The 22667-nt window shown below is 41.1% G+C and overlaps 1 pseudogene; it reads left to right on the forward strand.

Annotated features, from left to right (window-relative positions):
* The window catches only part of LOC144578231 (peptidyl-prolyl cis-trans isomerase A pseudogene), a 32979-nt pseudogene extending 12556 nt beyond the window's left edge, over nucleotides 1–20423 (forward strand).
* The last annotated feature ends 2244 nt before the right edge of the window (nucleotides 20424–22667 follow it).

Genomic DNA, 22667 nt, shown 5'->3' on the forward strand with positions numbered 1-22667 from the left:
GAGGGTCAGAGTTTGACAAGGTGAGCATCCCTCCCTGTATGACTGAAATGAAACACTTAAGATAGTAAAAAAAAGAAAGAAAGAAAGCTAAAAAGCAGTATAAAGAACAAAATGGAAAATAGGATGAAAAGGGCAACACATTACAAAAAACTGGATCTGGAGAAATTAGGATTGACTGAATAACTAATTTAATTATCAAAATCTTAGTGATTTAGATTGATTCTTACAATATGCAAGATGCAAATTCGATTTCAAGACCATGTTGCTGTCCATCAAACACATTCGGCAATGTGTATATTAACTTACCCTAGCTCCTAAACTTTGGTAACACACCACTGAAGCATTGCAAAATATATCTATCTAACACAGGGTCAATATTAAGCAAATGTTTATCGCACAATCAGTGCTAGTGAATAACACTTCCTAAGATCTTCAGGTAGCATGAGCAGAAAACATCCAGTATTTGTCTATTCTTTTGAGGACAAAAAGCAAAGAATACCTGTCTAGAACTTTCTGCAATGAGGGAAGTGTTCTATATCAGTATTGTACAATATGATAGCTAGTAGCTACATTAGGTTGTTGAGCAACCAAAATGTGGCCAGTATGACTGGGGGTCTGAATTTTTAATGTATTCAATCTTAATTAATTTTAATTTAAATAGCTACACATGGCTGCTGCCTACCATACCAGACCTCCAGCAACAGGGACAAATGCCAGAGCATAAATGCTTTAGGCACTACCTGTCATTCTCAGAACCGTGTCCAAAATCTGCCTCTTGCTCCACTCCTTGGATTCATCAGCTCAAAAATAAGACAAACCTAAAAAATACTCCAGTTAATTTCCTATAGAATAACAACACAGAGACTTCCAATGTGAAATCCACGCTCTTTGAAAGGCCACAGACTTCCTCGCTGTTATAAACAGTCAAAGTAAAAGCAATCACAAGGACCAGCAGCTTTAGTATTTATAAATCTCAGTCCTTCAGACAGAGGGAAAGAGGCCCTTTTAAAGCCCAGACCTCTTTAGAGACTTCCAATTGTGCCACCCAGTGGCAATATGGTTGGTTGAATTTCTGACTCCAACAGGATCCTTTCTGGCCAAGGAAGAATCCTGCATCGCCGGGATGATAAGCAGTAAGCAGTCAGGTAAGACAGTGACAATGATGGGATCGGGGACCTAACCTGTTCATTCACACCGTGACTTTACCATACTTATTTCCATCTTCAGTCAATCCATGCTTTGTCTTACAGCCTTTCTCAAAAGGATTGTAAAACAGCAGTGATCATCATCTTGGTGGGCTATTAATTGTGTTTAAGATTCCAGAAGACTGTCTCTGAATTCCTTCAGCCCGATGTATTTACGTTACAGGAAATATATCTCCCACTCATCAAATTTTATATGAAGGTGTTGGATGAGTCTTTGCCTTTGATTAAGAATTTTTTAAAATAGAACATTTAGTGAGCCAGAAACATTTGGTAACATCATTTTCTGAGGATTTAAAAACACTTCAACACAAAATTAAATGCAGATGTATAATTCGAGAGTTCATGAATCATTAGTTTAGGTATACATTTATAATTACGCTAAACGTAAATATTTGAAAAGCCACATTAGTCTCTGGCTATTGTAGCTAATTCTCTGGTAAAGAATTTGAATGGCATTGTGTGTAGGATTTAGCTGATTTTGTTTTCAATTTAGAATAACCATTCACAGGAAAAATACTCAATATGAGATATAGGTAAGCTCCTTATAGATGTAGGTTCCAAGAAGCAAATGTCTAAGGAACAGAAAGTTATATAGAAACTGAAAACAGGGGAACAACACACACTGGGGCCTGTAGGCAGGTGGGTGGTGAGAAGGGAGAACATCAGGAAGAATAGCTAATAGATGTTGGCTTAATAACTAGGTAATGGGTTGATCTGTACAGCAAACCACCATGGCACACAGTTACCTATGTAACAGACCTGCACATCCGGCACATGTACCCCTGAAATTGAATAAAATTTGGAAATTAAAAAAAGGAACTGAAAATAACCAGCTCCATACAGCATTCGATGTCATTGTAAAGCAAGCAGATGGCGCACCTCTGGCCTCCACGACTCAAGAGGGCCCAAGACTGTACCAAGTTTGGCACAGAATCTTGCTGGAGCTCAAGATCTTAGAAAAAATGTAACTCCAGGGGACATTTTAAAGTGATAGGAGCTGCAAACATTCCCTGGCACAAATGCAGAGAGAGCAAGCTTAAACCTAAGAAAATGACATGAACACAGCACTGGCCCACTTAGCATGTGTTGACACTTTTGTTGGCAGTCCTAGCAGAAAGACAAAGATTAAATGAACACAGACACCCAGATTGGCACTAGGTAAGTAGTGCAAAGATGTTCGTCACCTTTTTTTTTTTTGGAGACATGGTCTGTTTCTTGGAGTGCAATGATGCAGTATAGTCCCAGCCTCCAATCCTGCTTCAAGTGATCCTCCTGCCTCAGCCTCCAGAGTGGCTGGGACTAGAAGCCCACGAGACCAGGCCTGACTCTTTCCTGAGGATGTTGCAGTCCTTCTCAGAAGAGCTCTGCTCCGATTTCTCCACTGTCATCCCCAGAGCCTGTTCTCAGCACGCAGTGGGAACCTAAACAATTTGTTTCTTGACTCTAAATCAGTCCTTCATTGACTCCATCACTTACTATCTGTGTGGCCTGGGGCAGGCCACTCATCCTCTAAGCTCTGGAGGATTATCTCCAGAGAAGTCTCTGAATCCAAAGAAGGTACAAACAATCACAGGAAGTTCTTTGGATCCTGGGACAACGCTTGGATACGTAGAAGAGGGAGATTTTAGCAGATGTGAGGCTACATCCCAATTCTAAGTTTAGGTGAAGAAGCATATACTATAAAAAACAAGATTTGAAGTGGAGGATCCAGCCAGACAGGCTTTCCTGAGGCCCCCGGGCGCCCCCTACTGTGCACCTTGAGCATGCTTCTTTCATAGCCCTTACCTTACAGCCCAGCAACTGCTTCTTCGCTCCTCTGTCACCACCGAAGGAAAGGCTTATCTCAGCCATATTTTTCCCCCACATCTAATTTGATCACTGGCCCACAAACGGTGATCAACAAATGTTTGTGAAATGTATTACTATGGTTCAAAGCAATGTCATCTAATTTCTCAAATAGCAGCATCATTTGAAGAGCTCAGTCTCTCCTTAGAATGTGTTTTTTATTCAAAATAGAAATAATTTATCAACAGGATAAAACATTCAGAATTTTGTGGCCCAGTAGAAATATAGCTGGAATATTCCGGCAATGGTGCAGCTGAGTCAGAGAGAAGTACGGTAGCTGCTGAGACTCATGAGAAAAACAGAAAATCTAGCACAAAAGGAAGGAAGGAGAGAAAAACGGGAAAGAAAGAGAGGGCAAAAATGAGAGAAGGCAAGAAGGAAGAGAAAAGAAAAACAAAACAATCTCATTTATGGGCTTCAATTTTTTTAAATACTGAATATAGTATTAGCAAAAAATAACCTAACAGCATTTAAGAATAATTAAACTATAACCTGGTTGAGGTTACTTTGTGAAATGTAAGACAGACTCAATATTAGGTGATGTTGATTTAATTCATCATATATTTAGAGCAAAAGGGAAAATTCATATGATCCTTTTTATAGATGCTGAAAAGATATTTGTTAGAACTCAATACCCCCTCTTTTTTATTGTTATAAAATATACATAATACAAAACTTACCACTTTAACCATCTTAGGTGTACGGTTCGGTAGCGTTCAGCACATTCACCTTGTCGTGGAACCCTCACAACAATCGCAAAGCCCATCCATCTTCCCAAAGAGAAACTCTATACCCATTAAACATTAACTTCCAGTCCTCCCACTCCGCAGCCTGTCTGTGCATCTCTATGAATTTGATCACTCTAGGTACCTCTGAAAAGTGAAATCATACAATATTTTCTTTTTTGTGACTGGCTTATTTCACTTAGCACGTCTTCAAGGCTCATCCATGTTGTAGCATGTGTCAGACTTCCAATTTTTTAAAGACCAAATAATATTCCATTGTATGGATATACATTTTGTTCATTCATTCATTTGTTGATAGATACTTGGTTTGCTTTCGCCATTTGGCTGCTGAAATAATGCTGCTGTGAAGATGGGTGCACAAACATTTGTTCAAGTCCTTATAAGCCTTAATTCTTTGGGGTATGCAGCCAGAATTGGAATTGCTGGGTCATAGGGTAATTCTACTTTTTATTTTTAGGGAAACTGCCATACACAAAGACATGAAACATGACACAATGTTCAAGTAGACTTGAGAGAGGTAAGTTAAAACGACACTAAGCATTCCATCTACATCAAGTCATCCTCCATTCACTCATGCGTCCACCTCTTTATTTATCCGGTACACATACGTCGCATGCCTACTATATGTTGTTTGTGACTTCTGTATGAGACTCTGGACGGAAGAGCTCAGGACTGGAAGACAGGAGACCTGGATTCTATCTAGATCAGCTCTTGATCTCGCTTCTCCCAACACTCCCAAAGCATTAAGATACAATTTCCACTTTCAGATTAGCAAAAGTCCAAAAAAGGCTGACATACTTCTAACATGCTATAACATACTATGTTAGGGTGAATATGAAGAAATAGGCATTCTCATACATTGTTGGTGGAAAATACATTAATACAGCCCCTGTGGAGGGAAACTTGCCAGTATTTATAAAATTGAAAATGTATTAATACACCCAGAATTGGAATTGCTGGATCATATGATAGCTCATTTGTAATTTTTAGGGAAAGTGCCACCCATGAAGGCATGAAACACGACACAACGTTCAAGTATACTTTTTTTTCTTGAAATGGAGTCTCACTTTGTCACCCAGGCCAGAGTGCAGTGGTGTGATCTTGGCTCACTGCAACCTCCACCTCTCAGGTTCAAGCAATTCTCCTGCCTCAGCCTCCCAAGTAGCTGGGATTACAGTGAGCACCACCAAACCCAGCTAATTTTTAGTAGAGGTGGGATTTCACTATTTTGGCCAGACTGGTCTCGAACTCCTTACCTCAGGTGATCGGCCCACCTCGGCTTCTCAGTGTGCTGGGATTACAGGCATGAACGCCATACCTGGCCTCAAGTATACTTTTGATAAGGGAGATGTAAATTAAAATGACACTAAGTCGTCTACATCAAGTCATCCTCCATGCATCCATGCACTCATCTTTCCGTTTATCCGCTAAATATAAGTTGCATAACTTTCGACTCAGTCATCCCAATTCTAGTAATTTATTCCCTATCATTATGCCAATGTATAAGAAAGGTGGCATTTATGCAGAGTTATTCATTGCACTTTGCTTGTAAAAACCAAGGGAGGAAACAAATCCATCAATAGAGAACAAGTTAAATAAATCTTGGTACATCTATGCAATGGAATACTAGGGAATCATTAAAAAGAACAGGGACATTTTCCTTTGTGCTGATGCAAGAATCTCCAAGAAATGTTATTGTTTGGAAAGCACATGTATACAGTGTGCCACTATTCATATTAAAAGAAAAGAAGCCTGGGCACAGTGGCTCATGCCTGTAATCCCAGCACTTTGGGAGGCTGAGGCGGGTGGATCATGAGGTCAGGAGTTCCAGACCATCCTAGCCAACATGGTGAAACTCTGTCTCTACTAAAAATATGAAAATTAGCTGGGCATGGGGGCACGCACTTGTAGTCCCAGCTACTTGGAAGGCTGAGGCAGGAGAATCTCTTGAACCTGGGAGGCGGAGGTTGCAGCGAGCCAAGATCATGTCACTGTACTCCAGCCTGGGCGACAGAGTGAGACTCTGCCTCAAAAAAAAAGAAGAAAGAAAAGAAAAAACAAATATTCTTTATGTTTTTGCTTTTTATGCATTTTACATCTCTGGAAGGACATGAAAGAAAACTGGGGACCGTGGATACTTATGGGGACTGGAAGTGGCACCTGAGGGACTGGGGTGGAATGGAGGCTTTTTACTCTGTATCCTTTGTACTTTGCTAGTTTTTGTAACATATGACTATGTTAACTATTGTTTTATTAATTTTTTAAAAAAAGAGGTATTCATCCATATACTGACCTACATTACCAAGAGAACTTGCATCCACATTCAATTGCTAAGACTACAGTTTTAGGTTAAATAAATTTTTCAAGTTGATTTTTTCCACACTGTTGTCAAGACAACCTTCCTCTCTCCACAATATTGAGAGAATTAGGTGTCGACCTGGCATCTAGACAGAAATAGCTGCTTAATTCCAAACATGGATGGGTTAGGAAGGCCAGAAAGTTATTGTGCTTATAGATTCAAGTAACACCTTGTAAATACTTTTTGCCCAGTGGGGGGTTCAATAAATGTTGCTGACTCATCTGTCACGGGGAAGCAATATTAACTCAGAAGGACTAACTGAAGTCATTTAATCAGAAAATCAATTTCATTTTCCTTGTCATGGGGAAAATATTTCTGCTAAGTCGAGACAAATGTAGAGTTAATTATTTCGTGTCAGGGATTCAAACGGAAAGCCAGGAGTTAACGTGGTGAGAACAAAACAGTTGCAAATCAATTTGCTTTACATTACAGTTGGCAGTCGGGCACACTTAGCCACATATGGAAGTCATGTTTACTGTTTCAAGAATATAGTATCACTTTACAGTGCTTCGTATTCAAAGTCCCACATTATATTGCTTTTTTGTAATTTTTGAGCAATTTCTGGGCCAACATTTGGCACAAGGTGTACTAGAACCCTAGAATAATTGCAGACTTGCTTTCCTCCCCCTAAGCTTTACTTCTTGTGGTCCTAAGACCATGATTGTATCAGATATTAATCTATAACCCGACGGCCAAATGGATTTTATTGAAGCTACTTTAATTCCACCACCAGAAAACATGACAAATAGCCAACATGTCACTGAAGATTTATGTTTGGTTTTGAAATCCATTATCTTTTAGGAAATATTGCATAGTATGATTCACTGAGTAGTAGCAGTCTCATGTAGCCCAAGGTTTCTCTGTATTGATTTCACAGCATCGTTATTACAAATCAGAGTGTCTGTGCTTTGCTAGGCTCACAGGATTAAAACCATGCAGCTTCAGGGATCATTAGCAAAAAGTAAATGTACCCTGCAGTACTAAGAATCTCAGGCACAGCTTCTACATGATGGGAATAATGCAGCCTACATTTCCCCCTCTGTTGAAGGCAAATTCAAGAAGGGGAAATGTGTTGCTTTGACTAAATTGACAGAACTGAGTGCATGCTGCTTTTCACTGCTGGTAAATGAAATGGAACCACTTCAGATCTATGCAATATTGCAGTCTGAAGGGGCCTGAAAGGTCCTCCAGTCCCAAACTCTCTCTTAACATGAACCAAAGCTCAAACAGATGAAGTGGCTTTATACCAATGCTCTGCCGCTCCACCATGTCTAACAGCTCTGCCCATACCCAGTGTGGTGAGGGCGTGGTGTGGAAAGGAGGCAACGCAAGGGACTAAGAGCACAAATCGCTCAAGGCCATGGTTCTGTCAACTCTCCCTTTCTGTTTCATTTGGGGAAATCCTTTTGATTAGTTAGGTGAGGGCATTAAACGCTCTTGTCCTGATGAAAAGCTCAGGACCTTGCAATTTGAAGTGAGATGAAGAGGGAAGTGAAGGCAGGGGACAGTGGCAGAGGGTGTTCAAAGTTACCTTCACAAATCATTTCAGCAGACTATTATTAATCAAGGTGCTGCAGCCAAGGCACATACTCTTACCATCGCCAAGTGGATGTCCTAGCTGGCTGTCTTGTTCTCATTTCATTTTCTCAGTTTGGGAATCTAACTTTCTTTCTCTGTTCTTACTTTCCTAAAACCTCTCTTCCGCATTAGACACAGCTGACCAGCTCTTCCTTCTTAAAAATACTTTCCCCTCCTTGTCCTTAACCCTACTAGTTTTCCTTCTATCTCGTGGACAGTTCAACGTCAATCAGATTTTCTCCCTGTCCCTGACCCCTCCTTTCCTCTCACCCGCTTTCTCCACTTAATGGCTAACCGGCATCTTATGCTTGACATGTCCAAAAAAGAACTCATTTACTTTCTCCCACCACATAGATTTCCCCCACTTCACCCTCTCAATGAAAACAATTCAGGAACCCATAGCCTAAGCCCCTAAATGTGTCTCGTTCCTGAACAAACGGAAGGAGGAGTATGCAGAAGTCACCAGCTGCCTGGCCCCCCGTGGGGTGAAGGCTTTGATTCCTTGGGGAGTCGGGAGTCAGCATTGGCCTTCAAAGGCAAGGCACAGTCTGCAATGTCAACTATTTGCTGAATGTGGCACATTTGTAATGCAAACTCAGTCTGGCCTGATTTGGGTCAAGAAATAGCTCTAGTCCCTAAGAGCAGGAGACCTCCCAACACTAAGTCAAGGAGCGAATCAGCTATTTCTTAATTAATGGAAAACTCCTTCCCAAAAAGCAATAGGTAAGTTGAGTCATTACTGAGGTGGAAAGCAAGGGAGGTGGGAGAGCAGAAGCAGACTGGCAGAGGAAAAACCTCATTTAGAAAACACTCTCCCAGCCTGGGCAACATAGGGCCAACTTGTCTCTTCAAAAAAAAAATAAAAATGAGTTAGTGATGGTGGCGCACAGCTTTAGTCATAGGTACTTAGGAGGCTGAGGTGGGAGATCGCTTGAGCCCAGAAGTTTGAGGCTGCAGTGAGCCATGACTGCACCACGGCACTCCAGCCTAGGCAATAGAGCGAGCCCTGTCTCTAAACATAAAAACAAAATAAAAGGAAGCACAGAAACACTATTAACGAAAAGTGCTGCTTCATATCTTCCAGTGTTGTCGGCTATACTTGGCCATAGGAGAAGTGCTGAGGCCCTACCCAGGGGACGTTTTTAGAGCAAACGGATATCAAGAATCAACAGCCACATGGAAAGAAATGAGGCTGGGGGAGGAACACTGGAGCTCCTGATCAGAAGTTTTCTTCTCACCTTAAGCACTATTTGATCATCTGAATTACAATACTTATTGTGTGTCTTTAGAATAACCCCCAGAAGGCCTCAATTTCGCAATCACAATTATCTTGCATAATCCAAAAAAATTAGAAGAGTTACTTCTGACTCCAATCATTTTTGAAATGTATCTAATTTGAATATGGTTTTCATAGAGTCGTAAGTTGGTTTTTATAAGTTAAAGTGCCGCTAAAACCTGCACAGAGCTGCCTAAAGCCATGCCAAGCTCTTTTTCAAGAAGTGTTTAAAGGCCCCTTTGGAAATGATCAGTGGCTACTGATTATTAATTTGTTTTGTGAAGGAATAAAGTTAAAAGATTCTCTTTGACTCTTGAGCCAAAGTGAGTGTTCCACAAGGGATGGGATTATTCCAAAACATTCCTGGAAAAATGCTTGCTGGGCTGCTCATGATGAACTGTAACTTGCCCCTGTATGTAATTTAGTCTCTTCCACTCAAAATGTGGTCTGCAAACTGCAGTTCCACAACCGGGTGGTTGGCTTTGCATTATCTCATTTAATTATAAAATGACAATCCTATGACCATGTAAGACACTGTTATTCATTCCATTCAACCAAAGAGAAAGCTGAGACTGAGAGGGTTTATGCAATTTACACAAAGACACCCAATTGGTAAATAGCTGGATAGGGACCAGAATCCCAGTCTGTCTGACTACCGAGCACCAGCTTTTGTTTCATGGTATAAATATTCTGTATCACAAAGTCACTAGTTTCCTTTGTCTGCAAATTTCTAGACCCTGGGACTCCTGAAGGAAGAATTCTAACAAGCACTGATTTTTGTTTGTTCACCAACCAGACATATATTCCTCAGCTGTTCCTCAAGATCTTGACAGAGTATAGGAGCTATGGTTATGTTTCGAAAACATTTTCCCATATGTTTTCCCAATCCTTATTCCAACCCTCTGAGGCAGGGAATCGTGTCCTGATGTCTTAGGTGACAAGAAAAGGCCCAGGGAAGCACTCGGTCAATCAGCAACTAAATGGCACGGACTTCATTCTGGCTTAGGCTTTGGTCCCTGACCTCTGTCTTATCAGCACTGCCGGCAGATGGTCCAAGGCCATATTCCTGACAAGTCTGTATCCACTTCCAATGAGCCGTGGGGCATTTCCCTTTAGGAAAGCCCTCTTCAAAATGGCTTCAATTTTGAGTTGGTCAGAACCACTCTGCATCACTAGCCTGTTTTGGAGACATGATTATCACCTTGATCTGTCTGTTTCTATAGCACTTATAACTAAATAAATATCATATCGAATAGATCAGGTTGTAGAAAGGTTTACTTTTGACTTTGCTCTCCACTCATAGCATAAATTGTACAATGGAGAGAGAGCAGAGGGAAGTACTCGTGATGCCACACAGACCAGGTAATGGAGGGAGAAACAGAAAACAGGCTGAGCTGCTCTGGCGCCTTTAGCCCATGCTGCTTCAAGATGCGGACAAATTAGAGCATTTGACTTTGACTTGCAGTTACAAAATATGAAGATTTTACATATCATCCAACATTCTTGGGATTGAGAAGGAGCAGGATAACTCTTAACGACTGCGATACACACACAAAAACTGTTTCAATAAATAAAAAAGGAGAAAGAAAAATGATGCAGCTTCAGTCCTCAGAGATGTGACTGCTACACCTACAGGCAATAGGACAATACACACACACAAACACACACACATGCATACACACATGCACACTCTCATATACACACATGTGCATATGCACATGAACACACATGCATATGCACATGCACACACTTGCACACACACATACATGGACACATGCATACGCACATGCACACACATACACATGGCTAACATTTATTGAAAAACACTATGCCAGAACACATTATGTATATATATTAGCTCATTTAACATGGTTTAGTGATATTTTCCCCCATTCCACAGGTGAAGAAACTAAAGCCCAGAGAAAATAAATAACTTGCCCAGGGCCTTTCAGCTAGTAATCAGCAAAGCAAGGATTTCAATCCAGATCTAATAACTCCAGAATCTACACTCTTCATCACCACAAAGATGATATCCTTGCAATGGACGGGACCCACAGCACAGACCCCCTTCATGGGCCTACAACTTACACAGTCACACAGGGCCCTGGGCTCAGCAGGACCCACACTGGATAAATGCTCTGTTGTCACTGTCTTTAAAATTCTTTTTTTTTTTTTTTTTTTTTTTTTTTTTATGAGACGGAGTTTCGCTCTTGCTACCCAGGCTGGAGTGCAATGGCGCGATCTCGGCTCACCGCAATCTCCGCCTCCTGGGTTCAGGCAATTCTCCTGCCTCAGCCTCCCGAGCAGCTGGGATTACAGGCACGCACCACCGTGCCCAGCTAATTTTTTGTAATTTTAGTAGAGACGGGGTTTCACCATGTTGACCAAGATGGTCTCGATCTGTTGACCTCGTGATCCACCCGCCTCGGCCTCCCAAAGTGCTGGGATTACAGGCTTGAGCCACCGCGCCCGGCCAAAATTCTTAATAATTAGAACAAGGGATCCTGCATTTTTGTCTTGCACTACCCCTAAAATTGATGTAGGCAGTCCTCGGTAGGGAATACTGCTTAGCAAAATCATTAGGTTAAAATGATCCTCCTTAATTATTTGGGATTTTAATTGAATGCTTCTGTGTTTGTGTCTATTGTTTGTACCCTTTGGATACGTTTGAATTTTCCCAAGTATCCTAGAATGATTTAAGCTGACAAAGATTTGTCTTTCCCCCGAATATGAATTCTAATTAACTGATGTGGTAACAGCTTCCTTCTCCCAGACACTAACCTCTATTCAGCCATGGGAAGGGTATATAATAGTCCAGAAGACAGAAACCAGGCAGCCTCTCCGGGTTCAAATTAGAGTCTTGGTAAAGACTAAAGGGGAAGGAATTAGGGTGGCCTTCAATGAACTGCTTGCCCATACTGTCAAAATTCAGTAATAATTTAGCAGCAAGTGGGACCTTTAAAAACTCACCCCTCATGAGGCAGCCAATGCAGTAAGCGTTATTTTCAGTCCCAAAGTTATCGGGCATGTTTTGTGTGTGTGTTTGCAGGACTGAGATGGTGCTTCATTGTGTATGGATGGGAAGAAATTATATATTTGATTAAAGGTGAATGCTCATCTCAAAGGAAGTGAAAAGGGGTATACAGAGACAAGCATGTCTCCCTCCCTCCATGTTCTCTACCCCTGCTCTGGATTCCTTCCCTGGGTATAATCTAGTTACCTGTCTCTTGTGAATCCTCCTAACCGTATGTAGGAGGATTAGCTGTGTCTAATCCTGTGTATTAGCTGTGTCTTTGTTTTAAAAGGAGGGGGAGGAGGAGATCAAAATAAAGTAGATAGAAACTAAATATTTAAACCAGAAAATCTGAGACATAATTGCTATTATAAAAATTAATGGAATCTGGGGCTAACAGTGAAGAAGATACATGAATAATGAAAGAGTGAAGTTGATATGGTTTGGCTCTGTGTCCCCACCCAAATCTTATCTCCAATTGTAAAACCCCACATCTCTAGGAAAGGACCTGGAGGGAAGTGATTGGATCATGTGGGTAGTTTCCCCCATGCTGTTTTCATGATAGTGAGTTAGTTCTCATAAGGTCTGATGGTTTTGGTTTTCTTGTTTTTTGTTTTTGTTTTTTTTGAGACAGAGTCTTGCTCTGTCGCCAGGCTGGAGTGCAGTGGCACAATCTCAGCTCACTGCAACCTCCGCCTCCTGGGTTCAAGCGATTCTTCCACCTCAGCCTCCCAAGTAACTGGGACCACAGCCGCGCACCATCACACCCGGCTAATTTTGGTATTTTTAGTAGAGACAGGGTTTCACCATGGGACCAGGGTGGTCTCAATCTCTTGACCTCGTGGTCTGCCTGCCTCAGCCTCCCAAAGTGCTGGGATTACAGATGTGAGCCACTGCGCCCGGCCAGTCTGATGATTTTAAAAGTGTTTAGTAGCCAGGCATGGTGTCTTATGCCTGTAATCCCAGCACTTTGAGACACCCAGGTGGGTGGATCACAAGGTCAGGAGTTCAAGACTAGCCTGGCCAAGATGGTGAAACTCCATCTCTACTAAAAATACAAAAAAAATTAGCTGGGCATGGCAGTGGGCGCCTGTAATCCCAACTGCTCAGGAGGCTGAGATAGAGAATTGCTTGAACCTGGGAGGCAGAGGTTGCAGTGAGCCAAGATCACACTACTACATTCCAGCCTGGGTGACAGAGTGAGACTTCTTCTCAAAACAAAAACAAAAAAAAAATATTTGGCACCTCCCCCATCATGCTGTCCATCTCCTACCACCATGTAAGATGTGTCTTGCTTCCCTTTCCCCTTCCACCATAACTGTAAGTTTCTTGAGGCCTCCTCAGTCATGCAGAACTGTGAGTCAATTAAACCTCTTTTCTTCATAAATTTCTCAGTGTCAGATATTCTTTATAGCAGTGTGAAAACTGACTAATACAGAAGTCAAACTGTGCAAAATTTAAATGTTTTTCTTTATTTAAAACGAAAGAAAATGATTAAATGAATCATGTGGGGGAAAAAAACAGAGGGTGTTAATTCTTTTTGCATTCAACCACATCCCAAAAAATGTTAATTGGGAAATTAAAAGTTGTAATTTCCTATCGAGTTAGCCTGGATTAGAACACATTTTAGTGAAAAAAACGGAGCTTTATGCATTTCTTTTATTCATTCTTTTTTTTTATTAAAGCAAGGTCTGGATCTATTGCCCAGGCTGGAGTGCAGTGGCATGATCTCGGCTTACTACAACCTCTGCCTCCCAGGCTCCAGCCATCCTCCCACTTCAGCCAACCAAATAGCTGGGACTACATGCATGCCTCAGCACATTCGGCTAATTTTTGTATTTTTTTGCAGGGACTGTAGGGACAGGGTTTCACCACATTGCCCAGGCTGATCTCAAATTTTTGAATGCAAGGGATCCGCCTGCCTTGGCCTCCTGAAGTGCTGGGATTACAGGCCTGAGCCACCGAGCCCAGAGCATTTCTTTTAAATTGTATGAATATTCAGTGAGCGTCTGTAATGCTCTGATCACTTGCTAGATACCTAGGAGCTGCAGAAAAATAGGCACAACTGCTGTTGAAGACAGACATAGAAGCATGACATAGCAACAGTTGCTAATATCTACAAGCCACCATGCATGCCAAGAGTGTTGGTAGAAGTCACACACGTTTAGTATTGAAAGTGTAGTTTATCATAGCAACAGGGTGAGCAATAATAACAACTACCCACATGAGTGGGTGCTGTGAGTATACAAAACAGGGGCCATGGAGGGGCAGTAATTATTTTATTAATTGATTTTTTAGTTTGAACTTGGGAGTATCTGTAAAAATTTTCTCCTTACCCATTCACTCCCTCACCCTATCTCACTTCTCCTAAATCATTCCCTCTTCCTTCCCCCACTCCCTCAATTAATAGCATTTCAGACTCTGTGAAAGGAAAGAGAGACTGTGTACCACTTTTTAAAATGGATATAGCTTCATTATCTGTGGACATTGATTAAAAGTTGCCCATTATTATATTGTCATTGATTTGTTATTGATATATAAGTGTGTGTGTGTGTGTGTGTGTGTGCATGTGCATACATAAATAAATACACAAACTAATGTGTTCCCTTAACTTGTTCTTTCTGGTGAAAAATACTGTAACAGTCAGATCTGGAGACTGGAAGCAAACCAATATTGTGCTTGCACATGGCTATGAAAACCAAGGAGCCACGTCCAAGGAGGAAATAAAGAAGTAACACAGGTCACCTCTGCCAAGTTAGAACAAAGGTCTCCTGAGAACCTAAGGACTTCCTGATGGAAAGACATTTCAGGAAATGAAGATCTAAGATTAGACATAATTTCATCTCTGAAACTTTTCAAATGATAAAATTCATCCAATATGTTTTCATAAATTTGATCCAGAGCCCATTTTTTGACACAATATTTGGTCTATATGGTAGGATGTGTTGTTTGGACGCCTACCAAAGTATTGGAATTCCTTTGACAGGAGAAACTGCAGATTTCTACATTCAATTCTTACCCAAAACCTAGGATGAGAAAAACACCAACATAAAAGAAGTTTATCCAACAAAAAAATACTAATAAACATTCAACCATGAAAAACAGTGATGACCTGGGATTTAACTACAGATGGGATGTCTTCCTTCACAGCATAAGCCTGTGAAGACAGCATCTGAAATCTAGAAGGTATCTTTTTAATTATATCAGTCATTTTATTTTTTGTAGGAATGAAAGTTTGAAATTCAGACCAAACATTTCAGGTAATTTCATTCACTCAATAAAACATCTGATCACTTTTATTCTTGTAATAATACAAGAAATATCCTTTTAAGGGAATGTTTAAAAAAATACATGTAATAAAAATGTTTAAATAAGTTTAAATAAATTTTAAAAGGAGCCATGATTAATATTTTGGGATGTGGTTTTCTAAATATTCTTTTATGCATTAGAGAATATAAAAACATATATATTTTATTTTTACAAAAACATATGCTCACTGAAACTAGACATCAATGAATATATTTCTACAACACCACTTTGATTACCTACATTATATTACTCTGAATGTATAAATCATAATTATATTGGTCATTTTTAGATATTTATTTTTGTTCCCAATACATTGCTAAAATTTATTTTACTGTTATTTAAGTTGCAATGTAACTAGTCTTGATACATATCCCTAATTATTTTCTTAAAATATATTCCTAGAAATGGGATTACTGATTGAAAGGATATACACATCTCTAAGATTTTTGATCACTTTTGCCAAATTAATCTCTATTTATTCAGTCAGCAAATACACATTGATTGCCTATTATGTGTTTGCTTCTATATCCAAGTCTGAGTTACAGTTGAGGGACAACATAGATATAGTCCCTGCCTTTAGAGAGTTTACAATCTACATAGAGAGAGACAAGAAGCAAATACCCAATATTCATGACAATAACAAATCATGAACAAAACCAACAGAGTACCATGAGAAAATATAATACAGTGACCTCACTTAGGCAGCACCAGAGGAGAAATGCCAAGGAAGTTCCACTGGGACACTGAAGCTAAGACCAGAAGGTGAAGAGTGACTGGACAAGCATTCTGAGAGAGGGAGTAGCATTGTGTGCTATCCCCGCAAGAAGAGCTCCACAAAGGAACTGAAAGAAGCCATGGGTCCAGAGTTCAGTGACGGAGAAGGAGCTTGGCAGGGGCCACCCTAATTGCAATGAAAGCTATCACTGAAGGGTGTTAAGCAGCAGAGTCACATGGCCTGACTAATGTTTTTTAAATGACTCCCTCTGGCAGTTCTAAGCAAGGTAAGTAACAAGACCATTTAGATTAATTCTGTTGTCCAGAAAGTCAAAACAATGGTATCTTAAAAGGAAGCAACGCAGAAGACATGGAGAGAAGTGGAAGAACTTAAGATCTATTTGGGGGTCCTATCAACAGCTAATAGTGGCTCAACCACAGAAGAAGGCCTGTTATCCTAAACTCACAACACTGTATTTTTTTTCTAATTAAAATAATAAATATAATAAATAAAAATAGCATTTCAATATGGTGTTTATTTTGCATTGCTTTGATTACTAGCCCTTGAACATTGTTTATGAGCAATTTGCACTTCTGAGTGCACTGCCTATGATTGGGTTTTCTCCCCGCTTTGCTACTAGATCATTCTTTTTCTTGTTGCTTACGTGTCAGTTTCCTATGGCTGCTGTAACAAAATACCACAAACTAGGTGGCTCAAAACAACAGAAATGGCCGGGCCTGGTGGCTCACACCTGTAATCCCAGCACTTTGGGAGGCCGAGGCAGGTGGATCACAAAGTCAAGAGATCAAGACCATCCTGGCCAACATAGTCAAACCCTGTCTCTGTTAAAAATACAAAAATTAGCTGCACATGGTGGCGTGCACCTATAGCTCCAGCTACTTGGGAAGCTGCGGCAGGAGAATCACTTGAACCCGGGAGGCGGAGGTTGTAGTGAGCCGAGATTGTGCCATTGCACTCCAGCCTGGCAACAGAGCAAGACTCCGTCTCAAAAACAAAACAAAAAAACAAATGTATTCTCTCACAGTTCTAGAGCCTGGAAGTACAAAATCAAAGCATCGGCAGTGCCATGCTCCTGCTGAGGGCTCTAGGGAGGATCTTTCCTTGCCTCTTCCAGCTTCTGGCACCCCCAGGTGTTCCATAAGTTGTGGCTGCATCAGTCAGATCTCTGCTTACATCCACACATGAGGTGCTCCCTGTATGTCCATGTCCCCTCCTCTTATGGCACCAGTCATATCGGCTTAAGAGCCCACCCTACTCCACAGTTTAACTATTCTGCAATGTCTCTATTTCCAAATAAGTTCCCATTCTGAGGTACTAGGGGTTAGAACTGTGACACATCTTTTGACGGACCCAACTCAAGCCATAACAACTCATAAGAGATCTTAATACACTGCAAATATCTTTCTCAGTTTGTCATTTGCCTTCGTATCCTGTTTATGATGTTTGGGATGGATAGAAAGTTTTAATTTTATGAATTTATCAGTTTTTCTTTTATCCAATATTTGTTGAGTGCCTACTCCATGTGTGTGTGTGTGTGTGTGTGTGTGTGTGTGTGTGTGTGTAACATGCTGTTCTAGGTATCCTTGATCCAAAGATGAATGAGAGTTGACTCTCTTATCCCTACATGCCCAGAGTCTAGGTGGCAGGCACATAAACAAATAAGTACCACTCAATATGATGACTACAACAATAAAACATTTGAACTAGGGAGAAGGGGGCAAAAATAAGGAATGCTCAGAGAAGTTTGGGCCGTTGTACAGAAGAGGTCACTCATGCCAGCCCCCTCTCAACTCTAGTAGGGACGGCACCAGGTTCAAGAGGCCGAACAAGAGACCCAGAGCCAGCAAAGCAGACATGGGGTTTACTGAGGGGAGTTTATTTACAAGGATGGTCCAGGGTCTGTGGGCTGGACTGGAGCCCTGCTCTTCCCAGTGGCAGCAGACAGGGCAGGAGGCTGCTTGTAGGAAGCGTGCAGTTTAATAGCATTTTCACTTAGCACCTTCCTCCTAGCAACCTCCAACTGGCAACCTTCATTTAACCCAACACACAGGGCTTTGATCTCCTGTACAGCCTGCGTTCCTTGGGAGGGCTGAGGGGCTCAGATATTCCTCATAGATAAGGAATGAATCTTTAGGTCGGCCACTTCTGGATTCCTTAGCTCGGAACTCCAAACACACATTTGGGTGCATCTGCCCTGCAGGGTTATTCTCAGGGTATGCTGAAGTCAAGTTATCGCTGTCAGGTGCGTCTACTATCCACAGGTGTGTCTATTGCACAAGGCCCTTGGGTAGTAGTTAAGGAACACAAAGTTTCACTAAGTATGCCTCACACTGAAAGTTTCCCAGCTGGATGTCCATCAGCAGGCTCTCCTCCAAGTGCAGTCCGGCAGACCACAGCATCAGCCTCACTGGATAGCTTGTTAGAATGCAGAATCTCAGGCCCTGTTCCAAACCTAGGCAATAAAAACCTTCATTTAAATGACATCCCAGGACAATGTGTATACACATGAAAATCTGAGAAGCACTGCCCTAGCTTTGGAAGCCATTTTTTTCAGATTTACAGTCACAGGCTTTTGTCTGTGATCACAAGCACATAATTAGAAAGTACTCTAGAAGACTTGCAGTGCAAGGGCAAACTTATAAACTCTTCCCATGTGTTATGTCAAGATGCTGATTAGTACATCAAATGAGCAGCCTTCACCACATAGCTTCATAATCCATGGGAAAAGAGACCCAGTGTGCACATTTCAGGGTAAGCTCAGTGGAAGCCGAGGGGACGATTTGCTCTAGGGATGACCCTGGCATGACCCTGTGATTCAGACCGAAGATAAGCCTCCAAATCCATTCCCTGGATCAGCTGTTCAAAGGGGATTTGTCTCCTAGGTTATAATTGGTCTCCCACTTGTATTTTGAGCAGGTGGTTCAGGGGAAAGGGAAACTTGGTTTTACTTATTTAAGCAGTTGAATAAAGGAAGCATCTCTTTGGGAAAGGAGATAGACAGAAATTGTTTCTGGCGTGGTAATTGGATAGAGTAAGCCTGAAGAGGTGGGGGTAGAAGAGAAAGTGATGGAGAGAGAAATGGAAAACAAGACCTGGATAGAGAAGAAAACTCTTACCAAAGTATAACAGCTGCTGGATCACTCAAAAGCCAGTATTGTTTACTTCAAAGCCAAGTTCAATTCCGCACGCTGAAAAGGAAGGAATGCAAGGTACATACAAGGTAGATAACTAGGGACGAAGACGTAAAACACTGCAGCCTCTAGACATGGCATTCCTTAGGAAACATCACGACATGGATGAAGCCAGCCTCCTGCCACCCTGCGGAGCGTGCACTACCAGCCAGCAGTTTCATCCTTGGGTCACTCAGTCGTGGGTTTTACTAGAACAAGACTAGAATCCATTTTAATGTATGCTAAAAGATATAACAGGCATTCAATGCAAATATTAATCTGCTCTCGTGTTTACTACCTGTCTCCAATGCATTCTGCCCACCAAAATTCTGCCAGTGATTTTAGAGGGAACTTATGGAAATTCATTTTAATTCAGCAAACAAATGAAAAGACTTGCTGCCTGCAGTTTATTGTGATGGTCAGGGCTTCCCTGTACAGTGAGAGAGATGCGCACTGCTCAACCCCAGGCACCGTTTAAAGCTGTGTAGTACACAATTCATAAAAGCAAAACATAGCTGCCCTGGGGACAGAAGACGATAAAAACAAAGGGGATTAAGACAAGGTATCTACAGTCAAGAATTTACCATTTCGTATAAAAATAAGTAGCTAAGAAATACATCCAGGAGAAACTCTCAAATTTCTGTGACCAGCTTTGCAGAGGCTTCTGCTGCCAGGAGTCCCAGAACTATCAGCCGTGGCCAACTCTGCTGTGCTCGACGTTGCTATCGACAGCGACCCCTTGGACCAGGTCTGCTTCAAGCTATTTGCAGAAAAGTTTCCAAAGACAGCAGAAAATGTTCGTGCTCTGAGCTCTGAAGAAAAAGGATTTGGTTATAAGGGTTCCTGCTTTTACAAAATTATTCCAAGTTTTATGTATCAGGGTGGTGACTTCACACGCCGTCATGGCACTGGTGGCAAGTCCATCTACCAGGAGAAATTTGATGACGAGAACTTCATCCTGAAGCATACAGGTCCTGGCATCTTGTCCATGGCAAGTGCTGGACCTAACACAAACGGTTCCCAGTTTCTCATGTGTACTGCCAAGATGGAGCAGTTGGATGGCAAGCATGTGGCCTTTGGCAAAGTGAAAGAAGGCATGGATATTGTGAAGGCTATGGAGCGCTTTGGATCCAGGAATGGCAAGACCAGCAAGAAGATCACCACTGCTGACTGTGGACAGCTCTAATAAGTTTGACTTGTGTTTTTTATCTTAACCACCAGACCATTCCTTCTCAGGAAAGCGCCCCTCCACCCCATCTGCTTACAGTGTCCTAGAATAATTGTGCTCTTGCTGCAGTTCCCTTTGGGTTCCATGTTTTTCTTGTTCCCTTCCATACCTAGCTGGATACAGAGTTAAGTTTATGATTATGAAATAAAGACTAAATAAACAGTTGTCTGTCCTGGTTTGAGTTAGGGCATTGATGTAGGCCTTTTTTTAAGCCTACTTAAGGATGTTACTTCTGAAGCATCACTTACATGTTTGCTTAATTCTACATAGCACTTAATCTTTTTCACTTTCCATACCCAGGAAGTCTCAATGTTATTTGTTGAGTGGAATATTGAAAATGTAGGCAGGGGCTGGACGTGGTGGCTTGCTGGACGTGGTGGCTTGCTGGACGTGGTGGCTTACTGCCTGTAATCCCAACGTTTTGGGAACCTAGGCAGAAGATCACTTGAGGACAGGAGTCGAGGTCACCCTGGGCAACATAGTGAGACCCTGTCTCTACAAAAAATAATTAGCCCAGCCTGGTGGTACATGCCTGTAGTCCTAGCTAATGAGAAGGCTGACATGGGAAGATTGCTTGAGCCCAGGAGTTAAGGCTGCGGTGAGCTATGATCATGCCACTGCACTCCAGCCTGGGTGAGTGAGACTCTGTCTCTTAAAGGTAGACAGGGGCAGAAAAAGCAAGCAGCCAGAAATTAAAGGTTGAACCAGTGCTCAATAAGTTTATGCATTTAGAGGTGTTCTTCAAGGTGACTAGTGTCACAAACTGAGAAATCCGTTATGGCTAATTTTTTTTTAACAAAGCTAAACTTAAACACTGCTGGTATTCCTGAAGGGAAGTATATTGCTCTTTGGGCTCTGTGGGGAGGCCCTTTGAGTTATTTGAGTTGGACAATGTAGGTCCAGTTTATACATCTTTTAATTTTGGTGAAATTCCTATGTAGAGTCTGAAAAGGCAGGTTCTTGATACTAGAGTCAAGCTCCCTGCATAGGGTTAAGGCCGAGACCATCTGCAGTGACCAGTTACTCCTCCTAGCATATACAGCCTCTCCCTAGCTTTGTTTATGGAGACTTTGAGGTCTTGCCAACCTGACTAATCTGAGCCATAAGATCTGGTCAAAGCAATTTCCTTCCCTTAACTGAAGACTTGGTTTCTCATGAAATTAAATGTACAGTGCTGGCAATTAGATATATAGGCTGAACAATACATGTCAGAGGACAATCTAAGCTGAGGAAGCCCCCCCACTGCCAACCTTAACTGACATCTATGGTTCTTAACCCAGCAATCAAGTTTGCCTGTCCTAAAGATGTGAGATTTGATCACTTGGTGTGTTCTGCAAATTTTTGTTTTACTGTCTAGATGGTTCCTTCTGCATGAGTTACCAGTGCAACTCCTCTACCACCATCAACACTTGCACATATCAGTCCTGCCTGTTGCCTGATTACATATATCTGGGTGACATCATTCAATGTCTTAATGTACTTTAGCTCAGGCCTGAGCACAACATGGAAATAAACATTCTTTCATTATCAAAAACAATTTTTTAATGTCTATGACCTCTGAAAATGAGAACCAGAAACTTTAAAATCCATTTATCTTCATATAATGTGCATAAAAATTATTTGGAGATTCATGGACCATTTTTGAATGTGTTTTTAGTTGGATATTTCATAATCCTGTTATTTTTGAATTGCCTGTTTGCTTAAAATTTATCACCTAGATCTTTATGACTGTTTTTAGCTTTCTTGTGACTAAATGAGATTGGCAGGGCAGGGGAGCAAAAAAACACATGCATATACAGTTAATAGAACAATACACAGGCAGCAGCTACCTGACAATTCCATTTTCGGATCTTTTCAAAAAGGAAAAAGCTTACTTTGTTTTTGTATATCTTTTTCTAATTCAGTCTAATGATGATCAATTTAAACGTCTAGCCTACAGGCATACAAATTTTGAAACAACAAACGTTAGGACTTTGAAAGCTGTCAGTTCATTATGATCATAAACTTATTTTTAAAATACTTTTTATTCTTAAAACCATTTTATTCTGAAATCTTTTTTCTGAAATGTTTTTATTCTTAAAATACCATATGCCCCTACCTCACACCATATGCAAAGATTAACATAGATAATTGATCTAAATATAAGAATTAAAACTATACAACTTTCCTAGAAAAATCATAGGCATAAATCTTCATAACCTT

This window comes from Callithrix jacchus, chromosome 11 (genome assembly GCF_049354715.1).
Source record: "Callithrix jacchus isolate 240 chromosome 11, calJac240_pri, whole genome shotgun sequence".
NCBI lineage: Eukaryota > Metazoa > Chordata > Mammalia > Primates > Cebidae > Callithrix > Callithrix jacchus.